Genomic DNA, 10189 nt, shown 5'->3' with positions numbered 1-10189 from the left:
TCACGTTGTTTCTTAGTGATTGTTTTCTGTGTTTGCCTTGCTATCCTTTTTGTCTCAATCAGGGATCCGTAGCTTCTCCTCCTCAGCTGTTTCTTGTCTGCCACTCCCAACCTCCTTATATTCTCCCCTCACTCTTCTCTAGTTGCCAGTTATAGAGCTTCCTGCCTGGACATCTATACTGACCCACTGGAGTTGTGAATGCTGGTTGTCGTTCCAGAGTGCTTCCCTCCGGATCCCTGTTGGGCTTCTTGTTGTCTCCTGTTGTCGCCCACCTGGGATTATATGTTGAGTTTGTATTGTCTGTCCTTCCCTTGGTGTTTTCCTTTAGAGCTAGTGGTGCGGACTAGTGTTCCCACCGCCCTGTTCACTATCTAGGGCTCAGCTTAGGGAAAGCCAGGGCTTTAGGCACGTGATCGGCGTACGGGTGAGGAACCCGTCTAGGGACGTCAGGGCAGCCAGGTGCCAGCCGCTAGGTGAGTCAGGGGTCACCACCTTCCCTCTCACTTGGGCAGGGCCTTCCTTGTTCCCTCCCTCTGTGTCACGTATGTGATAGTCACGCCGACCGTGATATTATAACTGGCCTTTACTTTTTGAGAAAAAAAATAAAAAATTTTTTTTTCTTTTTGTTGTTTTTTTTTCTCTACTTGGAATCCAATATGGATCCTATTGCTGCCTTGGCAAAACAGCTTCAAGGCCTGTCTTTGGAGGTGGCAGGATTGAAGGCGTCTGTCCTCCAACAACAGCAGCAAAGACAGCAGACCGCACCCCCAGCGGTTGCTATGGGTAACCAGGTTGTTACAGAACCCAAGGTTGTTCTTCCTGACAGATTTTCTGGGGGAAGGGACAAATTTGCGACGTTCCGTGAGGCCTGCAAATTATACTTTAAGTTGCGCCCTTACTCCTCAGGTAATGAAGAACAGCGGGTTGGGATTGTCATTTCCCTGCTTCAGGGGGACCCACAATCCTGGGCGTTCTCGTTACCCCCCTGGTTCCCAGGCTCTCCGGTCAGTGGAGGGATTTTTTGGGGCTTTGGGTCTCATATATGATGACCCTGACCGAGTCGCCCTGGCTGAGTCGAAGTTACGGAGACTCCTACAGGGAGATCGGTCAGCAGAGGAATATTGCTCAGAGTTCCGTAAGTGGGCTACGGATACTCAGTGGAACGACCCGGCTCTCAGGAGTCAGTTCTGCTCTGGGTTATCTGAAAGGGTTAAGGATGCACTGGCGCTGTATGAGACCCCCCTTTCCCTTGATGCTGTTATGTCCCTCTCTATCAGAATAGATAGGCGTCTTAGGGAGAGATCGAAAATTCCTGAGCAATTGGTTACCTCTCCCAAGCAACAATTAGTCTGTACTGACTTAGATGAGCCTATGCAGCTAGGCGGAACTTCTCGTCAGGTCCGTCCTCCTGAGGTTCGCCGTAGGGGGGGGGCTTGTTTTTTCTGTGGGGGGAAGGGTCATTTCATTAATGTCTGTCCCTCCTTTCTCAAAAACAAAAGACCGTCGGAAAACTACTAACCCCAGGCTGTGCGGAGGATGTCAGCCGGGGGGTATACGTTTCCTCCATACGAACATCTCAATTTGTGTTACCAGCGGTTATTGTTTTTGGTGTTAAGACGGAGTCTATTTCTTTTTTTCTAGACAGTGGAGCAGGGGTAAATTTGATAGATGCCCATTTTGCCCGCACTATGGGTTTGTCTCTCTGTACGCTGCAGAGACCTATTCCCGTATTCGCTATAGACTCAGCTCCTCTGTCTCAGAGAAACCTCACCCACATTGTTCATAATTTACACCTTCGGGTAGGGGACCACCATAATGAGTGTTTTTCATGTTACGTTCTGGAGGGCCTTCCCTCTCCTGTGGTATTGGGTCTTCCCTGGTTGGTAGCGCACAATCCAGTGGTGGATTGGCAGGCCAGGGAGATATTGGAGTGGAGTGAGCATTGCAGAGAGAATTGCTTAAATAACAATTGCTTAGTCGCCTCCATAGCTTCCCTACCTACTTTTATTTCGGACTTTGAGGACGTTTTTTCTGAAAAGGGTTGTCAGAAGCTACCACCTCATCGTCCTTATGATTGCCCGGTTAACCTGATTCCCGGGGCAAAATTACCCAAGTCCAGGTTGTATAATCTTTCGGGTCCCGAGAGACAAGCCATGAAAGATTATATCTCCGAGAGTCTGGCTAAGGGATACATCAGACCCTCTTCTTCACCCGTGGCTGCAGGGTTTTTCTTTGTTAAAAAGAAAGATGGGGGCCTGCGTCTTTGCCTAGATTTCCGTGAGCTAAACCAGATAACCATCCGAGACCCATACCCTCTTCCTCTCATTCCTGACCTTTTTAATCAGATTGCGGGTGCTAGGTGGTTCTCCAAACTTGATCTTAGGGGGGCCTACAATCTGATTCGTATCAGGGAAGGGGATGAGTGGAAGACAGCTTTTAACACCCCTGAGGGGCATTATGAAAATCTAGTTATGCCTTTCGGTCTGACCAATGCCCCCGCTGTCTTCCAACATTTTGTTAATGATATTTTTAGTCATCTCATCGGCAGGTTTGTAGTCATATACCTAGATGATATCTTAATTTATTCGGCTGATCTGAAATCACATGAGGTGCATGTCAGGTAAGTACTGCAGGTTCTACGGACGAATAAATTATATGCGAAAATTGAAAAATGTGTCTTCGCCGTTCAGGAAATACAGTTCCTGGGATGTCTGTTATCTGCTTCAGGTTTCCGTATGGATCCTGGGAAGATCCAGGCAATTTTAGATTGGGATCTTCCTGAGAACCTTAAAGCCCTACAACGGTTTTTGGGTTTCGCAAATTTCTATAGAAAGTTCATTAAAAATTATTCAGTGATCGTTAAACCCCTTACCGACATGACTAGGAAGGGGACTGATTTTTCTAAATGGTCTGACGCCGCTAAAAATGCATTTTCCTCTCTAAAGGAGAGGTTTACCTCGGCACCTGTTCTAATTCAACCTGATGTCTCCCAGCCTTTTATTGTTGAGGTAGATGCGTCAGAGGTGGGAGTGGGGGCTGTATTATCTCAGGGTCCGTCTCCTGGCAAATGGCGCCCTTGCGCTTTCTTTTCCAAAAAATTATCTTCTGCAGAGAAGAACTATGATGTTGGAAATAGGGAACTGTTGGCGATTAAGCTGGCGCTTGAAGAGTGGCGTCACTTCTTAGAGGGAGCAATCCACCCTGTCACGGTGATTACGGATCACAAAAACCTTCTGTACCTAGAATCGGCTAAGCGTCTCACCCCTAGACAAGCTAGGTGGTCGCTATTCTTTACCAGATTTAACTTTGTAATCACCTATCGTCCTGGGGCAAAAAATACCAAGGCAGACGCGTTATCTCGTAGTTTCCCTGGAGGGGGTAATGCTAGTGATCCGGTACCTATTTTACAAAGAGGAGTGGTTGTCTCTGCTGTACACTCTGTTCTAGAGGGAAAGGTGTTAGAGGCCCAGGGGGACGCCCCGGCCTCTTGCCCCTCAGAGAAATTGTTTGCACCGTTAAACCTGCGTCTTGAATTATTAAAAGAACATCATAATTCGGCACTTGCTGGGCACCCGGGTAGTAAAGCAACCTTGGAGCTATTATCTCGTCGTTTTTTGGTGGCCAAGGTTGCGTCAGGATGTAATAGATTTCGTGTCTACTTGCTCTACTTGTGCACGCGCGAAAGTCTCTCATACACGTCCAGCAGGGTCTTTATTGCCTCTTTTTATCCCCAATAGGCCATGGACACATCTGTCTATGGATTTCATCACTGACTTACCGTTGTCTGCGGGTAAAACTGTTATTTTGGTAGTAGTAGACAGGTTTAGCAAAATGGTACACTTTATTGCGCTACCCGCACTTCCTAATGCTAAAACTCTTGCTCAGGTGTTTATCAGTGAAATCGTGAAGCTTCACGGGGTCCCTTCCGATGTGGTTTCGGATCGGGGAACCCAGTTTATTTCTAAGTTTTGGAAAGCTTTTTGTTCCCGTTTGGGGGTACACTTGTCCTTTTCCTCAGCTTTCCATCCTCAGTCGAATGGACAGACTGAGGATGGAACCAACCAAAACCTAGAAACATATTTAAGGTGTTTTGTGTCTGAAAACCAAGAGTTGTGGTCATCATATTTACCGTTAGCTGAGTTTGCCATAAATAATCATTATCAGGAGTCCACTGGCAAGTCACCATTCCTTGGTGCATACGGTTTTCATCCCCAATTTTGTACTTTCAAAGAGGGGGGGGTCTTCTGGGGTTCCCGAAGAGGAAAGGTTTTCTTCATCTCTTTCTTCGGTATGGCAGAAGGTGCAAGTTAACTTGAAAAAGATGAGTGGTAAATATAAATGCATGGCCGATAAGAAACGGTCGCCAGGTCCGGACCTAGGGGTGAATGACTGTGTGGTTGTCTACTAGGAATATTAAGTTGAAGGTTCCCTCTTGGAAACTGGGTCCTAGGTTCATTGGTCCTTATAAAATAGTAGCCGTCATTAACCCTGTGGCTTTTCGCCTGGAGCTACCTCAGACTTTTAAGATCCATAACGTCTTCCATAAATCGTTACTTAAGAAGTATGTTCCACCTCTAGAACCATCACCGCCGCCACCTCCTCCTGTTATTGTGGATGGTAATCTGGAGTTTCAAATAGCCAGAATTGTTGATTCTCGTCGGGTCCGCCGCTCTCTTCAGTATCTGGTGCATTGGAGGGGTTACGGTCCCGAGGAAAGAATGTGGGTGCCAGCGGCAGAGGTAAACGCCAACAAGTTAATTCAGGCTTTCCATGCCTCTCATCCGGAGAGACCTGGTCCTGAGTGTCCGGAGGCCCCTTGTGAAAGGGGGGGTACTGTCACGAGGGTATCAAGAGCCACGTCTGACTCTGTTATACCCGGGGTCAGGAGGTCGCAGCGGGTGGCTGCACGCTCTATATCTAAAGATCACGTTGTTTCTTAGTGATTGTTTTCTGTGTTTGCCTTGCTATCCTTTTTGTCTCAATCAGGGATCCGTAGCTTCTCCTCCTCAGCTGTTTCTTGTCTGCCACTCCCAACCTCCTTATATTCTCCCCTCACTCTTCTCTAGTTGCCAGTTATAGAGCTTCCTGCCTGGACATCTATACTGACCCACTGGAGTTGTGAATGCTGGTTGTCGTTCCAGAGTGCTTCCCTCCGGATCCCTGTTGGGCTTCTTGTTGTCTCCTGTTGTCGCCCACCTGGGATTATATGTTGAGTTTGTATTGTCTGTCCTTCCCTTGGTGTTTTCCTTTAGAGCTAGTGGTGCGGACTAGTGTTCCCACCGCCCTGTTTACTATCTAGGGCTCAGCTTAGGGAAAGCCAGGGCTTTAGGCACGTGATCGGCGTACGGGTGAGGAACCCGTCTAGGGACGTCAGGGCAGCCAGCTGCCAGCCGCTAGGTGAGTCAGGGGTCACCACCTTCCCTCTCACTTGGGCAGGGCCTTCCTTGTTCCCTCCCTCTGTGTCACGTATGTGATAGTCACGCCGACCGTGATAGAGACAAGGCATCTGCCTTGACGTTCTTGACCCCTGGACGAAAGGTAACCACAAAATTTAACCTGGTAAAAAACAGTGACCATCTGGCCTGCCTAGGGTTCAGACGCTTGGCAGATTGCAGGTAAGCCAAATTCTTATGGTCTGTATATACCGTAATGGGATGAGACGTCCCCTCCAACCAGTGACGCCATTCCTCAAAGGCCAACTTGATAGCCAACAACTCTCTATCTCCAACATCATAATTCCTCTCGGCGACCGAGAGCTTCTTGGAGAAAAAGGCACACGGGACCCACTTGCCAGGGGATGAACCCTGTGACAACACCGCACCAACCCCCACCTCTGATGCATCAACCTCCACTATAAATGGCTGACACACATCCGGCTGCACCAGAATGGGAGCAGACGCAAAACGCTCCTTAATAGCCGAAAAGGCCTGCAATGCCTCATCCGACCAGACAGAGACGTCGGCGCCCTTCTTGGTCATATCAGTGAGAGGTTTTACTATGGTAGAATAAACCACCAACCAGGCTCTAGGCGAGAGGCAGGGGAAGGGTCACCTCCTAGCTAATCCCTGACCTCTCTCCCTGCACTGCTCAGCCCACATGCAGACCTTGGTGGTAGGTATGATGTGTCCCCGTGCCTAGGCTTGAACACCCTAAATTCCCTGAGATGGTGAAGAGGGGAAATAGGAGCAGCCTGCTCGCGCAGAACCTGGATGGGAGAGATGACACAAAACAACCAAACTATAAACAACACTTATCTTTCGGAGCTGGAACAGACAACCTTCCTTCCTAGCTTCCAAGACCAAAGTGATTCCTATAATCTGCTCAGAGCATTGGGATGGAGTTTTCACCAGCAAGAGTTTTCACCAATCACAGCCAGCCTCACACACAGCCTGTCTGGGAATTCCCCCAGCTCCTGCTGCTAGATTAATTATTCACCAGAGACCGGATCTGAAGAGACATTCACTCCACTGATAGCTGAGTTTTATGGGAACAAGAGGTCAATATAGGTATTTAAAACAAGTTATATAATGTTCATATTGTTAGTATTGTGTTAAGAACTGTATACTGAACTATATATATGTGTTTACTTACAGTTCCTCCAATTGCAACCATACAAATTCAATTGCAAAGTACAAATACAAATTGCAAGCTACAGTTGCAAACTGTGAACTACTAAAAATACCATACAAACATATTGCAATCCAAATTGCATACAACCATACCAGATCATACTCAACCAATCTGCAAATAGTCACTGCTAACTGCATACTGCAAGTGAACTATTAGTTAGACCTCAGATATACCTCTCAGGGAGATCATAAAGTGCTTAAATAACTTAAAGTGAGAGTACAGATACTGAAGAGAGAAATATATCCACCATTTTATGTTGAATGACAAGATTGAACAGTTGAACCACTATCTTATGCATACCGCCATTTTATGAATCTTTATGCAACACGTGTTATGTACATGGACTATCTGCTGCGGAGGCGGCAGTGTTATATATGAAGAAAAGTTGAAGTTAATAAAGAAGTTATTTCAAGCATTTGGTGTGCTCTTTAAACCTACTGTTTCCATAGAACGGCTCTAGAGGAATTACAGAGTAACAGACAGTCTGGTTAGACTAAAAGTCAGAGATACCAAAATTCTTCTAATGCCACAGCGCAAAAGGCACTTCATAGTGCTGCGCCTGCCACAGGGAGTGTCCAATCATAAAATAAAGGACCGAATAAGCCAACACAAATTAAACATCCATAACCACAAACTCAATACCCCTTTCGTAGAACATTTCACGCGACACAAACACACAATAAGCCAATTACGGTTTAAAATAATCAATTGCGCCCCACCACCACGGAGGCATGGTGATAGAGGAAGCATTCCCTTTGAAAGAGTAATGCAGTGGATAAGACGACTCGGAACTCTTAGTCCTGGTGGCCTGAGCAAGGAATACCGATTTATGTGATGCGTGCATATTACGCTATTTCTGTACTAAATTTTCTGTGATGAATTCCGTGTTTATAGCCTGTGCTGTGTTTTTCTTTTTTTCTTCTTCTCTTTTCTACAAGGCCTTGTACAGAACTAGTACCGGGTGGGGACACCCGAGAAGCTCTGACAGGGTCCTATGTAGATCACCGTGATCTCTTCAAGCAACTGGTGACTATAAAATATCTGTGTTCTATATTGAATGTTTTGTCTGAATCAATCATCTCATGGTCAAGGTTATCATGGTTACCTCCTGACAACTAGACTAATATACTAACTTCAATATTATATCTATTCAGAGAGATGGGATATAGGAATAGAATTCAAGATGTCCCATTAACCCTACCACACAGTCTGTGCCCCCATACTGTGTCACATACCCTGTGCCCCCATACTGTCCCCATTTATAGTGCCACGTGCTCTGTGCCCTGCATGCATAGTGCCATGTGCCCTGCATATAGATATTGCCATGTGCTCTGTGCCCGCAGACATAGTGCCACATGCTTTGTGCCCCCATACATACTGCCACATACTTTTCACCCCACATACATAGTGTCACATGCTCTGTGCCCCCTTAATCTCTGTACCCACAGGCTCTCTATGCCCTCAAAATTCCTGTACCCCCATGCTATCTCTGTGCCCTCTCATGTTCTGTGCCCCCATGCTCTCTCTGTGCCCACATGCTCTATCTGTTTCCTCTCATGCTCTCTGTGCCCCCCTGCTGTCTCTGTGCCCTCTCATGCTCTGTGCCTCAATGCTGTCTCTGTGCCCTCTCATGCTGTACCTCCATGCTCTTTCTGTGCCCTCTCATGCTATACCTCCATGCTCTCTGTGGCTGTGCCCTCTCATGCTATACCTCCATGCTCTCTGTGGCTGTGCCCTCTCATGCTCTGTGCCTCTATGCTCTCTCTGTGCCCTTTCATGCTCTGTGCTTCCATGCTGTCTCTGTACCCTCTGATGCTATGCCTCCATGCTGTCTCTTGCGCCCTCTAAAGCTATGCCTCCATGCTCTCTCTTTGCCCTCTCATGTTCTGTGCCTCCATGCTCTCTCTGTGCCCTCTCGTGCTCTGCCCCATGCTCTCTCTGTGCCTCCATACTGCTGGTGCCATCATGCTCTGTATGCCCTGTATAATACTTACCATCCCCCAGTCCCACTATGGTGTCTGTATGACCTGTGCACGGACTTCACTGCAGTCCACACCCAGAGCGGACATTACTACAGGCTCAGGTTACCTCATGGGGGTAATATTTATATGTATACAACAACATAATACTGGACGGTCCGGTCACCTCAGAACAGTCCGACCGCCAGAGAAACACAATCACTGGAGGGGACACTAGGTGGCGGTCAGGAGCCACTGATGTCTCCAGCCATAGAACTAAGTTCTCCTCATTGAGGAGATCATATGCTGATATTACACCTTCCTCAAACCACTATTTTCTACTATTCTTCTCATGGCAACTAATGTTTGAAATAGGACCGAAACGTCACGTGTACACGACAAGTTGCCTTGCATATGAAAACCAAATAAAAATCAACACAATACTTCAAACAAAACTGAAGGAGTACCTAAGTTTATTTTATTTGCTTGTGTTCTCGTACAGACACTAGACACTAGATGGCGCTGGGAAGGTTCTGAACACATACGGCCTCCAGGGATTGTAGTCTACGTTGGCGAACAGACACTAGATGGCGCTGGAGGGCCCAGTGAAGTGAGAACACCTGCAGCTTCTAGTGAGAGCGGTACAGAGCGGGGCAGTCTCTGAGCTGTGCCCCCAGTTGTTTGGGAAGGTGAAGCTGGTGGACTGCCTTCCTCTATTTTTTGTTTTTTTAGGACTCACACACAAGAGTCGTGGCGTCACGGCCCAACTTCACTTTTCATTAGACTATTAAATGTAGACCCCAGAAAGCCATTGTATATATTTTTTCATCCTAAATTTTTCATCTCTCTATCCTGTCAGTGTGGAGGTGAGGATGGTCAGGTCGTCAGCTTGCAGTGCAGCACAAGTGCAATTCTAATGGACGCTAGATGGCGCTAAAGAGAGGCTGCTGCTTTCAGCTGTAAATGTATGTTCATGAATAGACGCTAGATGTCGCTGGAGGATCATGTGATGTCAGAGCTGATGAGGCTGCCGGAGCTAGAGACCTATTCTCATCAGCAGACACTAGATGGCGCTGAAGAATCGGGTGACGTCAGGACTAATGAAGCAGCCGGAGATAGAGACCTATTCCCATCGGCAGACACTAGATGGCGCCGGAGAGAGCGGTGACGTCACGCTCCCGCAGCCTCTACTAGATGATAAGACAGCTCAGTGTTCGCCGGGCGCGGTGGCGTGCGTCTGTAATCCCAGCTACTTGGGAGGCTGAGGCTGGCGGATCGCTTGAGTCCGGGAGTTCTGCTCTGCCCTGCGCTATGTCGATCGGGTGTCCGCACTAAGTTCGGTATCAATATGGTGACTCGGGGGGAGCTCTGAGCCACCAGGTTGTCCTAAGGAGGGGTGAATCGGCCCAGGTCGGGAACGGAGCAGGTCAAAACCCCCGTGCCGATCAGTAGTGGGATCGCGCCTGTGAATAGTCAGTGCCCGGCAGCCTGGACAACACAGCGAGACACAGACTTTTTATTACTACACATTTGTTACATCTATCAGTACTATTAGCAACTTTAACACAAATAACTCTATAACAAAAACATGTTATAGAGTT

The sequence above is a fragment of the Bufo bufo genome, chromosome 11 (genome assembly GCF_905171765.1).
Source record: "Bufo bufo chromosome 11, aBufBuf1.1, whole genome shotgun sequence".
Classification (NCBI taxonomy): Eukaryota; Metazoa; Chordata; class Amphibia; order Anura; family Bufonidae; genus Bufo; species Bufo bufo.
The sequence above is the reverse complement of the archived record's forward strand: the minus strand, read 5'-3'. Positions refer to the sequence as shown.